Genomic DNA, 20,936 nt, shown 5'->3' on the forward strand with positions numbered 1-20,936 from the left:
GTCTAGCCTCAGCCTCCCAAGTAGCTGGGACTACAGGCACCTGCCATCATGCCCAGCTAATTTTTTGTTGTTGTTAAGATGGGACCTCACTAGACTGGTCTCAAACCTCTGGCCTCAAGCAATGCGCCCACCTCAGCCTCTCAAAGTGCTAGGATTATAGGTGTGAGTCACCACACCTCACCCAACACCTTTTAAAGATCTGAACAAAAATATTTGCCACCTATTGTCTCTAAGGGAGGTCACTGCATCTATGCAATAAGAATCTTGGTCTTCACAACCCTTTATCTTAACCCAGACATTCCTTTATACTGATTTCTGGTTTTTAGAAAATAACTCTTCCAACAAATTGCCAATTAGAAAATCTTTGAGGCTGGGCGCGGTGGCTCAAGCCTGTAATTCCAGCACTTTGGGAGGCCAAGACGGGCGGATCACGAGGTCAGGAGATCGACACCATCCTGGCTAACACGGTGAAACTCCATCTCTACTAAAAAATACAAAAAACTAGCCGGGTGAGGTGGCGGGCGCCTGTAGTCCCAGCTACTCGGGAGGCTGAGGCAGGAGAATGGCGTAAACCCAGGAGGCGGAGCTTGCAGTGAGCTGAGATCTGGTGTCCCAAAAAAAAAAGAAAGAAAATCTTTGAATCCACCTATCAGTTGTAAGCCCCCCATTTTTCCCGTCTTTCCAGACTGAACCGATGTATATCTCACATGTACTGATTGATGTCTTATGTCTTCCTAAAATGTATACAACGAAGCTATAACTCAACCACTTTGGGCACATGTTCTCAGGACCTCTTGAGACTGTGTCTTGGTCCATGGCCACTCATATTTGGCTCAGAATAAATCTCTTTAAATATTTTACAGAGTTTGACTCTTTTTGTCAACAAATATCTATAATCCTTTTCAATATGCTACCATATAGAAATATGTGGCCAGGCACAGTGGCTCACACACGAAATCCCAAAACTTTGGGAGGTCAGAGCAGGATGATTGCTTGAGGCCGGGAGTGCCAGACCAACCTAGGCAACATAATGAGATCTTATCTCTACAAAAAAATCAAAAATAAAAATTAGTTAAGTCAGGCGTGGTGGCTCATGCCTGTAATCCCAGCACTTTGCGAGGCCGAGGCGGGTGGATCACCTGAGGTCAGGAGTTTCAGACCAGCCTGACCAACATGGTGAAACCCCATCTCTACTAAAAATACAAAATCAGCCAGGCATGGTGGCACATGCCTGTAATCACAGATACTGGGGAGGCTGAGGCAGAAGAATCGCTTGAACCCAGGAGGCAGAGGTTGCAGTGAGCCGAGATCATGCCACTGCACTCCAGCCTGGGCAACAAGAGGAAAACTCTGTCTCAAAAGAAAAATAATAATTAGTTGGGCATGGAGGTATGCACCAGTGATCCCAGCTACTCTGAGTATCTGGTACTCCTGGCCTCAAGCAATCATCCAGGAGCCTTGACCTCCCAAAGTTTTGGGACTTCATGTGTGAGCCACTGTGCCTGGCCACAGATATTTCTATATGGTAGCATATTGAAAAGGATTATAGATATTTGTTGACAAAAAGAGAGGGTGAAGTGAGAAGATCGCTTGAGCACAGGAGGTCAAGGCTGCAGTGAGCTGTGATCACATCACAACCTGGGCGAAAGAGCAAGACCCCATCTCAAAAAAAAAAAAAAAAGCCACAAGGCCACACTGGTACTAAAAGGCACAAAAGAAAAAATACTTGAAATTCAAATATGAGCATGTATATAATTAAGATGGTATATTAGCCGGGCGCGGTGGCTCAAGCCTGTAATCCCAGCACTTTGGGAGGCCGAGACGGGCGGATCACGAAGTCAGGAGATCGAGACCATCCTGGCTAACATGGTGAAACCCCGTCTCTACTAAAAAAAAAAACAAAAAACTAGCCGGGCGAGGTGGCAGGCGCCTGTAGTCCCAGCCACTCGGGAGGCTGAGGCAGGAGAATGGTGTAAACCCAGGAGGCGGAGCTTGCAGTGAGCTGAGGTCCGGCCACTGCACTCCAGCCTGGGCGACAGAGCGAGACTCCGTCTCAAAAAAAAAAAAAAAAAAAAAGATGGTATATTAGTTTCATAATACACCAACACTTATTAGGTTAAGTTCCCAAGAAAAGCTAGTTAGCTACTTCCAAACTATATTCAGTACAGGGTGGAAAATCATTTAAGAAATACTTCAATCTTATAATAATCCTTTCTTAGTCAACATACTATACTCAAATCAGTGTTTCTTAATTTAGTCCTTTCATTTTTTTTTTTTTTTCTGTGAGACGGAGTCTCGTTCTGTCACCCAAGCTGGAATGCAGTGGCACGATCTTGGCTCACTGCAAGCTCTGCCTCCTGGGTTGAGGCGATTCTCCTGCCTCAGCCTCCTGAGTAGCTGGGACTACAGGCGCCCGCCACCACGCCCGGCTAATTTTTGCATTTTTAGTAGAGATGGGGTTTCACCATATTGGCCAGGCTGGTCTCCAACTCCTGACCTCGAGATCCGCCTGCCTCAGCCTCCCAAAGTGCTGAGATTACAGTCATCAGCCACTGCGCTCAACAGTCCTTTCATTTCTAATACAGTTTTCTCACTGGTTTTTTTTTTTTTTTTTTGAGACGTAGTCTAGCTCTGTCACACAGGCTGGAGTGCAGTGGTTTGGCTCACTGCAACCTCCACCTCCTGGTTCAAGCAATTCTCCTGCCTCAGCCTCCCGAGTAGCTGGGATTACAGGTGCATGCCACCATGCCCAGCTAAGTTTTGTATTTTTAGTAGAGACATATCACTGTGTTGGCCAGGCTGGTCTCAAACTCCTGACCTCGTGATCTGCCCGCCTCGGCCTCCCAAAGTGCTGGGATTACAAGCATGAGCCACCACGCCCGGCCTCTTACTTTTTATTTCATATTTTTATTATTTTATTTTATTTGAGACAGGGTCTTATTGCCAGGTTGTTCTCAAACTCCTGACCTCAACAGATCCTCCTGCCTTGGCCCCACAAAGCGCTGGGATTACAAGCATGAGCCACCATGCCTAGCTTTAGTTTTTATACTATCTCATCCACTCCAACCTGGGATATTTACAGACTCCCAAGGTTAAAATGTGCATTAAAGGTCATCTAACTGAACTATTAATCCAAGATATTCTTTACTCCAAATCCAGTCTGTGAACCAACAACATGGGCATCATCTATTTGGGAGCTCCTTAGAAATTGCAGAATCTCAGGCTCCACCCTCAGACCCACTGAATCAGAAACCATTTTAAAAAGATCCCCAGGTGATTCATGTGCACATTAGAGTTTGAAAAGCATTATTACATAACATATTCAAGACATAGTCACTGGACCGCCTGATTGCCACCATCATGAGTCGCATGCACATTCCTGGGAAGGGCCTGTCTCAATCGGCTCTGCCCCATCACTGCAAGGTTCCCACTTGGCTGAAGTTGACATCTGATGACATGAAGGAGCAGACTTACAAACTGACCAAGAAGGGTCTGCCTCCCTCACAAATCAGTGTGATCCTGAGGCTCACATGGTGTTGCACAAGTATGTTTTGTGACAGGCAATACAATCTTAAGAATCCTTAAGTCCAAAAGACTTGCTCCTGATCTCCCTGAGGATCTCTACTGTTTAATTAAGCAAGCAGTTGCTATTCAAAAGCATCTTGAGAGGACTAGAAAGGATAAGGATGCCAAATTCCATTTGATTCTGATAGACGAATTCACCGACTGGCTCAATATTATTAATACATGACCAAGCAAATCCTCCCTCCCAACTGGAAATATGAGTCATCCACAGCCTCTGCCCTGGTTGCATAAGTTTGTCTATGTACTCAAGTAATAAAATGATTGTTCACTGAAAAAAAGTAGTCACTGAGGAAGCAACATCATGTGTTTTAAGCTAGAGTATACCTGTGATACAGAAACTAGTACCTATAAACTACTATGCCAATTTAGATAGCCCAGGCCAACATTACTCCTTCTAATTAAATTTGATCACTCACCTCAAGACCCATCTCAGGACCCATATTTTTTTTCCTTCATGAAATCTCCCTGAAGAATCTAGCCTAAATTAAGCTTATCTCCCCTGCTAGCTGCAGCCCTACTATACATTTGGGCACTTGATTATTTCAACTTAGCATTATATATTTATCATCTTTAAAGTGCCATGTCCAAGTCTTGAAATTCTAGCAAGACTTTAAGCTCCTGAATTATAAAAACATACCCTATTTTTTAAAATTCCACAGTAACAATGAAAAACAACAAACAAAATTTCTGGAAATTTGTTCACAAATTATTAATAGAAATTATTAGGGGCAAGAAAGGAGGGCTCATGGTGAATTAAGTTTGGGAAACAATGAGGTCCAAGGCTTTTTGCTGCGAAACTTCTAAGAGTATTATGATAACATGCAAAGTAAATCTCTAAGGATGGAATAAAGTATAAAAAATGTCACAAACTTATTCGATCAAGCTCTCTTTTTTCATGGAACATCTGCAGGTACTAGTTTCCCAAATATACTCTGGAAATAAGTACTATGTACCACTGAAATGAAGACAAAAAAAAAAAAAAAGTAAAATATTTGAATTTTTAAAAGAATATGAGTATATCGTTACTTGAATATCAATTTAAGTGAGTTTTGCACATTTATTTATTGGCCATTCGCATATTCTACGGGCCTTCTTCAATTCCACTCAGAAGTATTACTCAAACTGTTGTTTACATACTACCTGAATCAAAAATCACCTGCATTACTCATTTAAAAATACAACCAGCTGGACTGGAATCTCTGGAGGTGAAACATTTTTAATGAGGGCTTCCAAATGATTCTTAGTACACGGAAGTCTGAGGACCTCTGGCATATAACATACTTCAAATATAATACCAAGCGCATCATCTTAACTGCTACAATGTACTGGTATATTTACTTTTCTGTCACGGGAGGTTTCAATCTTGATTTGGCTCTATGACAGAGACCTCAGAATAAAGAGCATTACCAAAGACTCCTTCTCTCCAAAGAAATCTGGAGATTTAAGTTAAGCAAGCAACCACAATGTAAACTGGTACAAAATTATTACTTCAGCACCATTTAATTAACTTCAAGCTTTGGGAAAGCTTCTACCTACAAACCTGATGCTAACAATTCACCCTTAATAGGATGATCATAATGCTCAACCTTAACTTCTTCATCTTCAAAGCATTTTACTAGCTAATGATAACCTAACCCTTTGAGAGAAGGCGTTACCAGTTTCATGACAAAGATATTTAAAAGATTATGCAATCTACCCACAGCCATTTAGCAATCTGTGTCAGAGTGATTATAATCCATGAGTAGGAAAAGTATCTCAGGCATAAGGGAAATAATTTCAATTAACTAACATTTATTGAGGACCTACTATGTACATAAGATGTGGAAGGCAGTGGTAAAAAAGATGAGTAAGAACTACTTGAGGCCAAGCACAGTGGCTCACATCTGTAATCCCAACATTTTGGGAGACCCAGGCAGGAGGATCCTTGTGGCCAGGAGTTTGAAACCAGTCTGAGTAACACAGCAAGACCCATTTCTTTAAAAAAAAAAAAAAAAAAAAAAAACTATTATAGTAATACCTAATTCTGTGAAAGCAAAAAACAAAAAACTATAACTGCTAGCAGAGACGAAGGAAGACATCATAAATGATGTGGACTTTAAAGGATGTTTTTGGCCATGCATGGTGGCTCACACCTGTAATCTCAACACTGAGAGGCTGAGGGGGGCGGATGTTTGAGCTCAGGAGTTCGAGACCAGCCTGGGCAAAATGGCAAGACCTTGTCTCTACAGAAAAATAGAAAAATTAGCCAGGTGTGCTGCTCCACGCCTGCAGTCCCAGCTACTTGGGAGGCTGAAGTGGGAGAATCACCTGAGCCCCAGGAGTTGAGGCTGCAGTGAGCCATAATTGCATTACTGCACTCTAGTCTGGGCAACAGAGCAAGACCCTGTCTCAAAAATAAATAAATAAATAAATGATGTTTTCAAGTTTTCTATAGAAATGGGAATATGTACTCCAACAACTTAATAATGGGGCACATAAAATACCAGAACATAATCCAAGGATGAGATAACTTCCAATAGAAATATAATAATAATAATGTAAAATCCTACAGAAATTACATAAAAAAAGATACAGTCATCCCCACTTAAGTAACTTTTTAGTTTAATTCTAACCTCTTTAAATAGATAATTTTTTTCAATTTGTAAAAACCATTTTCTCCTTGACTTTTATAGTCCCTTAAACCATACTCATCAGCTATCATAGTGACTATTATTCTCATAAATCTTATAAAGTGAGGCAAAAGAACTTGAGAATAACAGAAATGAATAGATGTTGCTCTGGTTTTCAAGGAAGGCTTCGTGCCCAGATCTAAATTTGTCAGAAATCTAAAAGCTGGATTTTAATCTAATGACAAAAAAGAATGAAGTCAAGTATAGCATTTTAAAATGAGAGATGCATGGAAATAAGTGAATTAGCAGACCACTAGATTAAATCAAAACTTGATGATGGCCTCATTTAGAATTGGGAAAATCAGAAAGAGGAAATTTAGTCCAGAAAACAAAATAACTAGATTAGTGATATCAGTGCTGTATTCAAAATAAATACAGTAAGGGCAAGTATAAAAAGTGCTGTTTGTTGTTGGTGGTGGTGGTGGTATGGGGAACCAGGGAACAGGTGATGACAGGAGAAGTATAATGCTAAATTAAAAGTGGAAAGTTAGTTTGGAATTATAGCCAGAAATCTAGGGAGAGGTCTATCAGGCTATGGGAAATACACCTCTGAGATGAAGTGAGTTAAGGAGCACAGACAGATATGAAACATGCTCATAAAAAAAATGATCACAGGTAATGTATAGAATATAAAAACAGAAGGGCAGAAGTCAAAACCTTAAAAAAAAGTCTAATTAATGGGGATAAGCACAAGAGATGTCATAAAAATCAGAGACAAATATAGTCTCTCACTAAAACAAGGGGAGTTAAACTGCTCCAAAAAGACTTAACAGAAGAAAGCTGATAAACCTGAGGATTTGTAAGTAAGAGATCATTGTAACTTCTGACAGGGCAATGTCTGTGAAATGCAGAGTGGAAATCACTAGGTGAATAATGGAGCAAGTGGTGAGCAAGTACAGGTAATGACCACAGAGCTAGTCTTACAAAAAAGTGTCAGAATTAAAAAAGAAAGAATAGTTTAGAGTTGGAGGAAAGGATTTTCTTTTTTTTTTTTTTTTAAGAAAAGACAACTTGGCTTCTTATAGAAAAAAGGAAACTGTAAGACAGAATAAAACAAATTATTTAAAGAGTAAGTAAATGATGAGAGAAAAAGTCTCAAAGAGACAAGAAAGAAAAAAACAGAATAGGAACATTTTCCCCCAAGTTAGATCAGAAAGTGTATGGGTGCAATCAATCTTTTCCGATTTCCTTATAGGACAGGCTTTTTGTATACTTTTTTTTTTAACAAGTATTCCTGTTTTCACAAGGAAGCTTAGAAGTGCAGTCAATTTCTTTTTCTTTCATTTATAAAAAGAATGCACAGAGGCAGTGGTTACCATGACTGCAAAAAACAAAGCTCTGCACTGCTATTTGTTTATTTAGGTCCAACACTATTCTACAAAGTCCTGAAATGGCAAGCATACAAAATGTTCTAAATTTTCCTCAAATATTCCAAGAACAAGGGCTTACTAGTTTAGTATTTCTAAGCAATCATCATGAAATAATATAGAAAGAGAAAAAAATACATAGAAGCGATCTGTTAGTTTAGAAGATACAGAAAGATTAAAAAACAGTCTATAATAATTTAAAATGCACTTTTCTTCCAGATAAAAATTTCTAAAAGGTAGTTTCTAAAAATCTGAAAATATTACATTATTTAAAATAAGAAAGAGATAACGTGGGTACTGAAAAATGCCACATGGTCGTCAGGTATGGTGGCTCCTATCTATAATCCCAACACTTTGGGAGGCTGAAGTAAAAGGATCACTTGAGTCCATGAGTTCAAGAACAGCCTGGCCAACAAAGTAAGACTCTGAGACTTGTCTCTACAAAAACTTTAAAAATTAGCCATGGGGTAGTGGTACATGACTGTGACCCCAGATACTCAGGAGGCTGAGGTAGGTGGATCGCTTGAGCCAAGGAGGTCCAGGACGCAGTGAGCCATGATTACACCACTGCACTCCAGCTTGGGTGACAGAGTGAGACCCTGTTTCAAAAAAGAAAAAGAAAAGAAACATGCCACAGACTTTGAAGTTATACAGACAGGACCAATCTTACATTGCAGCACTACCACTATAACTCAGAAACTACCATTTACCTCATGAGATGGTTAGAAGAATCAGGGAGGTAGTATAAGTAACAAATTTTATACCTACTGCCTCACAGTAGATACAATCTCAAGTAAGAATACTTGTTTGGCTTTATAGAGTTAATGTAACTTCATAAGCTTATTAATTATTTTCAATAATTCATTCCTTCCACAAACAAAATTTATTAAGTGCCTGTTTTTGTGTTAGATACTAAAGATACTTAGCGCTAAGGCAGTACCTGTCTTTCACGGAAGTTAAAATTTAACTCTTTAAATTAGCTGGTAAAGATATATGAAAATAGTGCTGATAGTACTGGGGAATGGGGCATAAACTGGTTTAGTCTCAGTGTAAAGCAATTTGAGAAAACCTATGAAAATTTAAAATACACATTATCATTTGACCGAGTAATTCCACTTTATCTAAAAGAGAAAGGTCGGCTGGGTGTGGTGGCTCGTGCCTGTAATTCCAACTTTGGGAAGCAGAGGCAGGAGAATCACTTGAGGTCAGGAGTTCAAGACCAGCCTCACCAACATGGTGAAACCATGTCTCTACTAAAAATACAAAAAAAAAACTGGCCAGGCATGGTGGTGGGTGCCTGTAATCCCAGCTACTCAGGAGGCTGAGAAAGGAGAACCACTTGAACCTGGGAGGCAGAGGTTGCAGTGAGCCGAGATTGTGCCACCGCACTCCAGCCTGGGCAACAGAGGAAGACTGTCTCAAAATAAAAAATAAAAAAAATAAAAAGGAAGGTCATTTTCTGCTACACTATTTATAAAGTTAAAAGTATGGAGAAAGCCTGTGTGCCAACAGGTTAAATATGTGGCAGTATAATGATACAAAGAAATATCAGAAATATTAGAAAGGCTCCTGGTCAACAGTGTGAGGAAAAAAAAGAAATAGTAGAAAGCCATCAAGAAAAATGAAATAAGCCAGGTGTGGTGGCTCACACCTGAAATCCCAGCATTTTGGGAGACCTAAAGCATGGTGGCACATGCCTGTAGTCCCAGCTACTCAGGAGGCTGAGGTGGGAGATCATAGGAGGTCAAGGCTGCAGTGAGCCATGACTGCACCACTGCACTCTAGCCTGGGTGACAAAGTGAGATATTGTCTCCAAAAAATATATATATATACACACACACACACACACACATATATACATATATATTATACATACACACATATTGCACATGTACCCATGGGTACCACCTATGGGTTGTTTATATGTGTATATGTGTGTGTCATATGTGTGTGACACACATATAAACCCATGGTATACATGCAATGGTCAGAAGGATGTACAGCAGCTTCAACAGTGGTTATTCCTCAGAAGAACAAACTGGAGAAATTAGGGGAGCAGGGAAAAGCCCTTTTTTTCTGTGTATGTCCACATTATTTGAAATATTTATTTCATCATAACGTGTAGAAAATAAAACAAAACAAAGTAATATTTATTTCATACTTTTTAAGTAAGAATAAAATATTTCTCCAAAGAGCTGAGGTTGAGTCTTGCATAAGTTTGGCTTGCTTTTTTTTTTTTATTTTGGTTTTTAAGAGATGAGATTTCATCAGGTTGGAGTGCAGTGGTATGATCATAACTCGCTACAGCCTCAAACTCCTGGGCTCAAGCGATCCTCTCACCTTAGCTTCCCAAGTAGCTGGGACTAAAGGCACACACGACCATACCAGGCCAATTTTTTGGGTTTTTTTTAATAGAGGTGAGGTCTCACTTTGTTTCCCAGACTGGTATCAAACTCCTGGCCTCAAGTGATCCTCCAACCTTGGCCTCCCAAAATGCTGGGATTACAGGTGTGAGCCACTGTCCACTCTTGCATACTCTTTTTTTTTTTTGAGACAGAGTTTTGCTCTTGTTGCCCAGGCTGGAGTGCAATGGCGCAATCTCAGCTCACTGCAACCTCCACCTCCTGGGTTCAAGAGATTCTCCTGCCTCAACTTCCCGAATAGCTGGGATTACAAGCATCCACCACCACACTCGGCTAATTTTGTATTTTTAGTACAGACGGGGTTTCTCTACGTTGGTCAGGGTGCTCTCGACCTCCTGACCTCAGGTGATCCACCTGCCTAGGCCTCCCAAAGTGCTGAGATTACAGGTGTGAGCCACGGCGCCCAGCCTGCAAACTCTTATCTTCATTGTCTGATCACTCAATTGCAGCAATTAAAGAAAGGCACTTTCATTTCCAGTTGAAATGCTACGAATATTTTTTAAAGAGATGGTGTCGGCTGGGTGCAGTGGCTCACACCTGTAATCCCAGCAGTTTGGGAGGCCAAGGCAGGTGGATCACCTGAGGTCAGGAGTTTGAGACCAGCCTGACCAATATGATGAAACCCCATCTCTACTAAAAATACAAAAATTAGCTGGGCGTGGGGGAGCACGCCTATAGTTCCAGATACTTGGGAGGCTGAGGTACAATAATCGCTTGAACCTAGGAGGAAGAGGTTGCAGTGAGCCGAGGTCGCACCACTGCACTCCAGCCTGGGCAACGGAGCAAGACTCTGTCTCAAAAAAATATATAGGGTAAGAAGAAGGGAAGAACAGTGGAGGAGCATGTTAAAAAGTCTGCAGTAAAAGGTAACATAGGCCAGGCACGGTGGCTCACACCTGTAATCCCAGCACTTTGGGAGGCCAAGGTGGGCGGATCACCTGAGGTCGGGAGTTCAAGACCAGCCTGACCAACATGGAGAAACCCCATTTCTACTAAAAACACAAAATTAGTCTGTCATAGTGGCGTATGCCTGTAATGCCAGCTACTCAGGAGGCTGAGGCAGGAGAACTGCTTGAACTCAGGAGGCAGAGGTTGTGGTGAGCCGAGATTGCACCATTGCACTCCAGCCTGGGTAACAAGAGCGAAACTCCGTCGCAAAAAAAAAAAAAAAAAAAAAAAGAGGTAACAATATTTTTTAAAGAAAAAATGAGAGTTAATTGGCCAGGCACAGTGACTTACACAGGAGGCTGAAGTGGGAGGATCACCTGAGCCCAGGAGGTCAAGGCTGCAGTTAGCCTTGATCGTGCCTCTTCACTCCAGCCTAGATGACAGGGTGAGATCTTATCCCAAAAAGAAACAAGAAGAAGAGGAGGAGAAGAAGAGGAGAGGAGAGGAGAGGAGAGGAGAGAGGGGAAGAGAGAAGAAGAGAGAAGTGAGCAAATAAATACAAGTATAAGTCTTAAGAGCAATCACACATACACACACAAAGCAAAACATAAAACTTAAAACCAGCAGAAGGTCCAGGCACAGTGACTCAGTGACTCATGCTTGTAATCCCAGCACTTTGGGAGGCCAAGGCATGTGGATCACCTGAGGTCAGGAGTTTGAAAGCAGCCTGGCCAACATGGTGAAACCTCGTCTCTACTAAAAATACAAAAATTAGCCAGGTGTGGTGGTGCGTGCCTATAACTCCAGCTACTCAGGAGGCTGGGGCAAGAGAATCGCTTGAACCTGGGAGGCAGCGGTTGCAGTAAGCCAAAATCGCGCCATTACATACTCCAACCTGGATGACAGAACAAGACTCCTTCTCAAAAAAAGAACAAAAGTAGAAGATGCACAAATTTGACTTAGTGAATATCTATAATCCTGCACCCCTAACTGCAGAATACATATTCTTTTCCAGTGTTCATGAAACATTTACCAAAATAACCATAAACAATGTTCTAACAAAATAAGTCCGAACAAATTTCAAAAGACTGAAATCATATGTAGTATGTTCTCTGAGCACAATGGAATTAAGCTAGAAGTAATTAACAAAACTATAAACAGAAAATAGGCCAGGTACAGTGGCTCATACCTGTGATCCAAGCACTTACGAAGGCCAAGGTGGGAGGATTGCTTGAGTCTAGGAATTTGAGGCCAGACTGGGCAACAAAGGGAGATAACAAGACCCTCTCTAACAAAAAAAAATTTTCAAATTACCCAGGCCTGGTGGCACACACCTGTAGTCCTAGCTATTTGGGAGGCTGAGACAGAAGGATCACTTGAGTCCAGGAGTTCAAGGCTACAGTGGGCTACAATCATGTCACTTTCACTGTACTCCAGCCTGGGTGAGAGAGTAAGACCCCATCTCGGCCGGGCGCGGTGGCTCAAGCCTGTAATCCCAGCACTTTGGGAGGCCGAGACGGGCGGATCACAAGGTCAGGAGATCGAGACCATCCTGGCTAATACGGTGAAACCCCGTCTCTACTAAAGAATACAAAAAACTAGCCGGGCGACGAGGCGGGCGCCTGTAGTCCCAGCTACTTGGGAGGCGGAGGAAGGAGAATGGCGTGAACCTGGGAGGCAGAGCTTGCAGTGAGCTGAGATCCGGCCACCGCACTCCAGCCTGGGCGACAGAGCCAGACTCCGTCTCAAAAAAAAAAAAAAAAAGACCCCATCTCAAAAAAAATGCAAGGAAAATAAATGCCCAACTATTTGGAAAGTAAGCAACATACTTCCAGATAACCAATGGATGAAAGAAGAAAGCAAATAGGAAATTAAAATATACTCTAAAATAAAAATTTACTTAAAAAAACACACCAGGAGAATTTGAAAAATAACAAAAATAATTTCAACAACAGCAAAAACTAGGTAGAATCTTAATGTGGGGCCGGGTACAGTGGCTCACATCTGTAATCCCAGCACTTTGGGAGGCTGAAGTAGGCGGATCACCTGAGGTCAAGAGTTCGAGACCAGCCTGGCCAACACAATAAAACCCCCATCACTACTAAAAATACAAAAATTAGCCAGGCATGCATACTGGCCTACGCCTGTAATCTCAGCTACTCAGGAGGCTGAGACAGGAGAATCACTGGAAGCCATAAGACGTAGGTTGCAGTGAGCCGAGATGGAGCCACTGCTCTCTAGTCTGGGTGACAGAGAAAGACTCTGTCTCAAAAATAAATAAATAAAAAATAAAAAGAATCTTAATGTGGAACAAGAGATTTCTGAGTATCTGACTAATCAATAAGTTCACACTATAATATATCCCATCTCTTAATGTTTTCCATCATACATTTTTATTTTTCTACATTTAACAGAAAATATACATTTATCCCCAGCACACAATAAACATTTACCAAAACTGACAATATATTAGGCCACAAAGAAAGCATCCAATCCTACAAGAGAAATATACAAACTATGTTAAGTGAGAGATGTTCCATGCTGTTAGGCTAACAATTTGAAGGTGTCAATTCTCTACAAATTAATCTATGAATTCAATATATTACTAATCAAAATTCTAGTTGGGGCCAGGTATGGTGGCTCACTCACGCCTGTAATCCCAGCACTTTGGGAGGTCAAGGCGGGCAGATCATTTGAGGTCAGGGGTTTGAGACCAGCCTTGCCAACATGGTGAAATCCCAGCTCTACTAAAAATACAAAAATTAGCTGGGCATGGGTGCGCATGCCTGTAATCCCAGCTACTTGGGAGGCTGAAGCAGAAGTATCACTTGAACCCGGGAGGTGGAGGTTGCAGTGAGCCGAGATCACGCCACTGCACTCCAGCCTGGGCAACAGAGCAAGATTCCGTCTCAGGGGAAAAAAAAAAAAATCTAGTTGGATCTTCTAAGTAACTCTATAATCGTAATTGAAATTAAAATTGAAAAACAACCCCCAGACATCTAAGTCAACCTTGAAAAATAACAAAGAGGAGAAACTTGTCCTTTAAGATCATAAGACATAACTCAAAACCATAGTATGAAAAATAGTATTGGCCTGGTAGAATGGCTCATGCCTGTAATCTCAACACTCTGGGAGGCTGACGCGAGAGGATTGCTTGAGCCTAGGTGGTCGAGGCTTCAGTGAGCTGTGATCACACCAGGGCACTCCAGCCTGGGTGACACAGCAGGACCCGGGACAAAAAAAAACCACACCAGTATGGGCCAGGCATGGTGGCTTACACCTGTAATCCCAACACTTCAGGAGGCCAGGGCAGGAGGATTGCTTGAGCCCAGGAGTTCAAGACTACCTGGGCAACACAGCAATAACCCTGTCTCTACAAAAAATTAAAAAAATAAAAATAAAGTATAATATTTTCATAAGCATAAACAGACCAACAGAAAAGAACAGAGATCAGAACACAACATACATGAGAACTTAACGTATTACAAAGTGGCACGACAAAGGACAAGTTGTCTAGCAGAATGAACAAAATGAATCAAAGACCTAAACAGTAAAACTGTATGTATGTATAAAGTCACAATGTAAACAGTATCCTTTAGTGTGGGACCAAAAAAAGTCAAAAGTCACAAATCTCTAATTACTCTTGAAAAACAATAATAAAATAGCAACTCCAGTAGAAAATAGTGAAATGGGCAAAAAACAAATCTTAACAGGCATTTCAGAGAGGAGGAAAGCAAAAAAAGTTAGCATGGACATAAAGAGTTACCCAAACTCAATAGTAACTAAAGAAAGGCTATTAAAAAGGTAGCTGATGCCAAATATTGGCAGGCAAGTGGAGATACAAGAACTCTCATACGCTATACTCCTACGAATGGAGACTAGAGCAGCATATCTAGAGGTAATATTTATTTTAAGTACACATACACTCTTCCACTCTTGGTGTCTATCTCAAAGAAATTCCCACACCAAGTCAACGAGGGACATTGCATCAGGGTATTAACTGCAGCAATATTTGCAGCAGCAGAGAAAAGGAAACAATTTAGGTACCCATCTCTTGAGGGTGAATAGTTAAAATGCAATGAATTGACGCTACAAAGTACTATGTAGCAGGTGGGAGTAGTGACTGTATGTATACAAAGTTACCACACAGATGAAAATATAATGGTTAAAAGAAAATAATAAAACAAGCTCTATACCTAAATACCACTTATGAAAACTTAAAAGACATACATATAAACCAACACAGTAACCAGGTATTCTATCATCTAAACACGTTAAATAGAGGGTTAAGGGCATTAGTAATTTTTTTGGGACAAGCATAAACTGTGCATGTACCAGGCAGGTCAGTACTATCCTAGGCGAATGCAGACATATATGGTCACCCTACCTATTAACCACTACCCTCTGTAACCTAGGAAAACAAAGTCATGATTTAAAAAAAAAAAAAATCCAACTCACCATGTAAAAAAAAAAAAGAGTACTGCTATGTTGTACAGGCTGGACTCAAACTCCTGGGCTCAAGCCATCCTTCCCTGCTTAGCCTCTAGAGTAGCTGGGATTACAGGTGTAAACAACCATGTGTGGCTACCAATTCTGTTTTGTTTGTTTGTTTTTTGAAACAGAGTCTTGCTCTGTTGCCAGGTTAGAGTGCAGTGGCGCGATCTCAGCTCACTGCAACTTCCACCTCCTGGGTTCAAGTGATTCCCCTGCCTCAGTCTCCCAAGTAGCTGGGATTACAGGCACGCACCACCACGCTCAGCTAATTTTTTTGTATTTTAGTAGAGACGGGGTTTCACCATATTAGTCAGTCTGCTCTCAAACTCCTGACCTCATGCTCCACCTGCCTCAGCCTCCCAAAGTGCTGAGATTACAGGCATGAGCCACCACGCCCAGCCTCAATTCATTATTTTGCTTTTAACTATGCTGACTTCCCACATTTCAGAACATCAGTGAAATATAAAGCACAAAAATATGCTAAAACCCTTACATAACTTATTTGGAGGTTATGATCACTCATCAACATGGATACTTACAAACTAATTACATTGCCGGGTGCAGTGGCTCAAGCCTGTAATCCCAGCACTTTGGGAGGCCAAGAGGGGCGGATCACGAGGTCAGGAGATCAAGACCATCCTGGCTAACATGGTGAAACCCCGTCTCTACTAAAAAATACAAAAAACTAGCCGGGCGAGGTGGCGAGTGCCTGTAGTCCCAGCTACTCGGGAGGCTGAGGCAGGAGAATGGCGTGAACTCGGGAGGCGGAGCTTGCAGTGAGCCGACAGGGCACCACTGTACTCCAGCCTGGGAGACAGAACGAGATGCCATCTTGGAAAAAAAAAAAAAAAGAGAGTTCACTATTCTTTCATTATCTTTTCAGGGGTCAAATTTATTCCATAACTGATTCATCTTCACCACTTTTAGAGGAAAAAGTTTCTTAACACTAAAAGTTTTAAATAACACATCAAAGTTTAAATCCAAGAAGTTTAATTTTCTACATTTCTCTGAAATTAGATTCCTACCAAAAACAAAACACAATGGTTGACAATTTTTTTAAGCAACTTCTAAATTTAAGTTCAAAAATAATGGCTGACAAGTTTTTTAAGTAACTTCTAAATTCAAGTCCAAAAATATCAGACCACTCCAATCATCCTAATTCTCCAAACCCTAATCACAAAACCAAATCTGAGTAAAGTCACTAACCACATAATATGCAAGAAAGTTGTTTGGCACATAAGAATAATTCCCTCTAACCATAGGTTTCTGCCAAATCTCTAAAATAATATCCTATTTCTTCACTTAATTCTAAATTTGCCACAAAAATATAGTGTTAGACCTTAAAGGCCCAAAAGGAGACAAGAATGGGTATAAACTTCAGACATAATGATTAAACCAAAGCAACTTAAGGGTGTTTTTGGCCCCTCTCTAAAACCCACACAGGAAGTGAGCCTGGAAACAGTAGCCCCTAGGCAGGCTGCTAAGTCACCTGAACAAATGTAGATGAAAGGGCACTAGACCTGAGGGAAGGGCTATTTTTTTTACGGCATGTATCTGTCTCCTCCACTAGACTTTAAGTACATCCCATGAAGCAGGGACTGTGCTTCATTCTCCACCTTACTGAATCAATGAATGAATGAATGAACGAACAAAGGAACAAGCAAGCCTCACCATCAAAAACTAGGCTCTGGATTACCTCCAAATTTCTGTCTGGCAAGACTAGAGCACATACTTTGTGGGTATTTTAAGCACCATTTCTTTCAGGATTCCAATTTGGGTCCTAGAATACAGATATAAACTAACAATGCTAAAGATGTTTAATTTACTAATGCAAATCTTCATATATAAATATGCTATATAATGTCTTTTCAAGAGGCTTAAAGTATGAAACATTTTTTCAAATGGAAAACACTTTAGTCCCCCTAGAGATAGTTTCCCAGAGCATAAAAGCAAATGTATACACTATAAATTAATATCACCAAGTAGAGGGAAAGATAGCAGCACAAGTATAGCTCTAATAGAGACCACAAGGCCCAGACTTTCAGTCTGCTTACAGGGATTTACTTTTTCCCAAAGCCAACTTAAAAATACTGAGAAGAGCCAGGTGCAGTGGCTCATACCTGTAATCCCAGCTACTCAGCAGGCTGAGTCAGGAGGATTCGTTGAGGCCAGTAGTCCAAAACCAGCCTGGGCAACATAGTGAGACTCCTGTCTTGAAAAATAAAAATACAGCTGGGCATGGTGGCTCACGCCTGTAATCCCAGCACTTTGGGAGGCCAAGGCGGGCGGATTACCTGAGGTCAGGAGTTCAAAACCAGCCTGACCAACATTGAGAAACCCCATCTCTACTAAAAAAAAATACAAAATTAGCCATGCGTGGTGGTGGGCTCCTGTAATCACAGCTACTCGGGAGGCTAAGGGAGACGAATCGCTTGAACCTGGGAGGTGGAGGTTGCTGTGAGCTGAGATCGCACCATTGTGCTCCAGCCTGGGCAACAAGAGTGAAACTCCGTCTCAAAAAAAAAAGAAAGAAAAACTAAAAGACAGGCCAGGAGCGGTAGCTCACTCCTATAATCCTAGCACTTTAGGAAGCCAAGGCAGGAGGATTTCTTGAGCCCAAGAGTTTGAGACCAGCTTTGGCAACATAGCAAAACCTTGTCTCTACAAAAAAAAAAAAAAAAAAAAAAAGCCAGGTGTGGTAACACATGCCTGTAGTCCCAGCTGCTCAGAGGCTGTGGTGGGAGAATTCATTGAACTCAGGAGGTCAAGGCTGCAGTGAGCTGTGATTGCACTACTGCACTTCAGCCTGGGCAACAGAGCAAGATCCTGTCTCAAAAAATAGATATATACTACATATATGTCTACTATGTACCCACAAAAAAAAGTTTAATAAAAAATGAAACAAAAAATATAAATATACACATATATAATAAAATATTAAGGAAAAATATTGCAAAAACAATCTCTGCACAATATGCCTGCTCCTCTCCCTACATACTGAAATCAGGCTGCAGGAAATTACTGAAAATTATCGTCCTATATTTCATATCCCTATATGCTACTATTCCCACTTTCAGTCCCAATACACTCCTAGACACCACAATTCCAGACAGCCAGGTAAAAACTGTCTATAAACGGTAGGTATACTTACAGTATACAACAGCTGCCCCCTTCACTTTTTCAGATGTTGGTGGAAACTACTGATTGAACAACATCAAAGAGTAATAAGTGAGGTAAAGAAATACAGATGAAACAAGATATACAAGTAGAGAAGACAGAACTAGATTTAAATATTACCTTCAGCCTTCCACAGGCCACTTAACTCTTAGGCAACTCAATTTCCTCAGCTGTAAAATGGGGGTAGCATCACTTGCTTTATAGAGTTGTTACAAGGATTGAATGAGACAGCATTAAACAACACCTGGCACGTATAAGATGCTAAATAAACCTTGGTTTACTCTTCTCCTTATTAGGGTAAAATGCAACAAGTGAGTATAGCGAAAAAGAAAGATTGTCGGCTAGGCATGGTGGTGCACACCTGTAACCCTAACACTTTGGGAGGCCAAAACAGGAGAACTGCTTGAGGCCAGTAGTTCAAGACTAGCCTGGGCAACATAAGAAGACCCCCCCCCATCTCTATTTAAAAAAAAAAAGAGAGAGAGAGAGATTGTCAATGTGAAAATAATTTAAAATGAGTCATACTTTCCATTGATTCATTCAAAAAGTATTAATTGGCCAGGCACAGTGGCTGTAATCCCAGCACTTTGGGAGGCCAGGGTGGGCGGACTGCTCAAGCCCAGGAGTTCAAGACCAGCCTGGGCAATGCGGCGAAACCCCATCTCTACAAAAAATACAAAAAGTAGCTGACTGTGGTGGCTTATGCCTGCAGGTATTTGGGAGGCTGAGGTGGCAGGATCACTTCAGCACAAGAGGCAAAGACTGCAGCTAGCCAAGATCATGCCACTGCACTCCAGCCTCGGAGACAAAGCGAGAACTTCTCAAAAAAAAAAAAAGTATTAGGGGCCGGGAGCAGTGGCTCACGCCTGTAATCCCAGCACTTTGGGAGGCCGAGGTGGGCGAATCACCTGAGGTCAGGAGTTCCAGACCAGCCTGTTCAACACAGTGAAACCCCGTCTCTTCTAAAAATACAAAAATTAGCTGGGTGAGGTGGCGCCTGTCTGTAATCCCAGCTACTCAGGAGGCTGACGCAGAAGACTCACTTGAATCCGGGAAGTGGGGGTTGCAGTGAGCTGAGGTCGCACCACCGTACTCCAGCATGGGCAACAAGAGGGAAACTGTCTCAAAAAAAAAAAAAAAAAAAAAAAAAAAAAAAGTCTTAGGCCAGGCACAGTAGCTCACGCCTGTAATCCCAGAACAGAAGCGGAGGTTGCAGTGAGCCGAGATGGAGCCACCGTACTCCAGCCTGGGCAACAGAGCGAGACTCTGCCTTAAAAAAAAAAAAAAAGTATTAATTGGGCACTGACTGACACATGCTGTTCTAGGCACTCAGGATACAGGTGTCAACATAATAGTCTCTGTCTTTAAAAAGAGTTCCACCAAAACATTCAGTGAGTAGAGGACTAGAAGTCTTACCACACTAAGTACCTATGCCATTCATTTGGCACTTACTTTGAATGAATTTACCTTGTTAATAACTTCTCATTAGCATACCATGTGCACACTTACAGTACTTAGGGTAAAAACTGTGTTTTATTTATCCTCTATTCTCAAAGTTCTGTAACCATGATATTCTCAAAATGGGTCAGCTCCCTGAAATGCTATTAATTCATTCATTCACTCATTTAACAGATATTTATTGAACATTTTCAGCATTGTGTCAGGCGCTGTATTTCGGCCCTGGGAATACAGCATTTAGGGGAAAAACAAAATATAGTGCCTGCCTTCATGGCACTTACGGTCTACTCTAATAGAAGAGTTTAGGGGAGAAAGACTTTAGCCAAAGGTATATATCCTATCTCCAGATAAAACTAAAAACTTACTGCTCAAAAAAAAAACTAACTTATATTTAAATAAAGTTAACACATATATATGATTTCCCCCCTAAATATCTACTTCCATATAACTTTTTATCCAAAAATTCCCAATGCTTTTTACTCAGTAACTCATTGTTCATAGAATCCCCCTCCAGAGAGGAGGCATAAAAGAAGTATAAAATATTCCTATTGCAAGACCAAAAACCTAAGTACAAAGAAATCCACTTGGGCCGGGTGCAGTGGTTCACACCTGTAACCTCAGCACTTTGGAAGACCGCGGCGGGCAGGTCACCTGAGGTCAGGAGTTCAAGACCAGCCTGACCAACATGATGAAACCCCGTCTCTACTAAAAAATACAAAAATTAACCAGGTGTGGTGGCAGGCACCTGTAATGCCAGCTACTTGGGAGGCTGAAGCAGGAGAACTGCTTGACCTGGGAGGCAGAGGTTGCAGTGAGCTGAGATTGTACCACTATACTCCAGCCTGAGCTACAGAGTGAGACTCCATCTCAAAAAA

General features: G+C 41.3%; 1 protein-coding gene and 1 pseudogene across 3 annotated transcripts in view; one reads left to right on the plus strand and one right to left on the minus strand.

Moving 5' to 3' along the window:
* ATAD2B (ATPase family AAA domain containing 2B) overlaps nucleotides 1-20,936 on the minus strand; it is a 230,279-nt gene that overhangs the window by 203,818 nt on the left and 5,525 nt on the right. The window lies entirely within an intron of this gene.
* On the plus strand, nucleotides 3,361-3,816 carry LOC117062642 (annotated as a pseudogene).

The sequence above is a fragment of the Trachypithecus francoisi genome, unplaced genomic scaffold (assembly GCF_009764315.1).
Source record: "Trachypithecus francoisi isolate TF-2019V2 unplaced genomic scaffold, Tfra_2.0 Lachesis_group17, whole genome shotgun sequence".
NCBI classification, from domain to species: Eukaryota; Metazoa; Chordata; class Mammalia; order Primates; family Cercopithecidae; genus Trachypithecus; species Trachypithecus francoisi.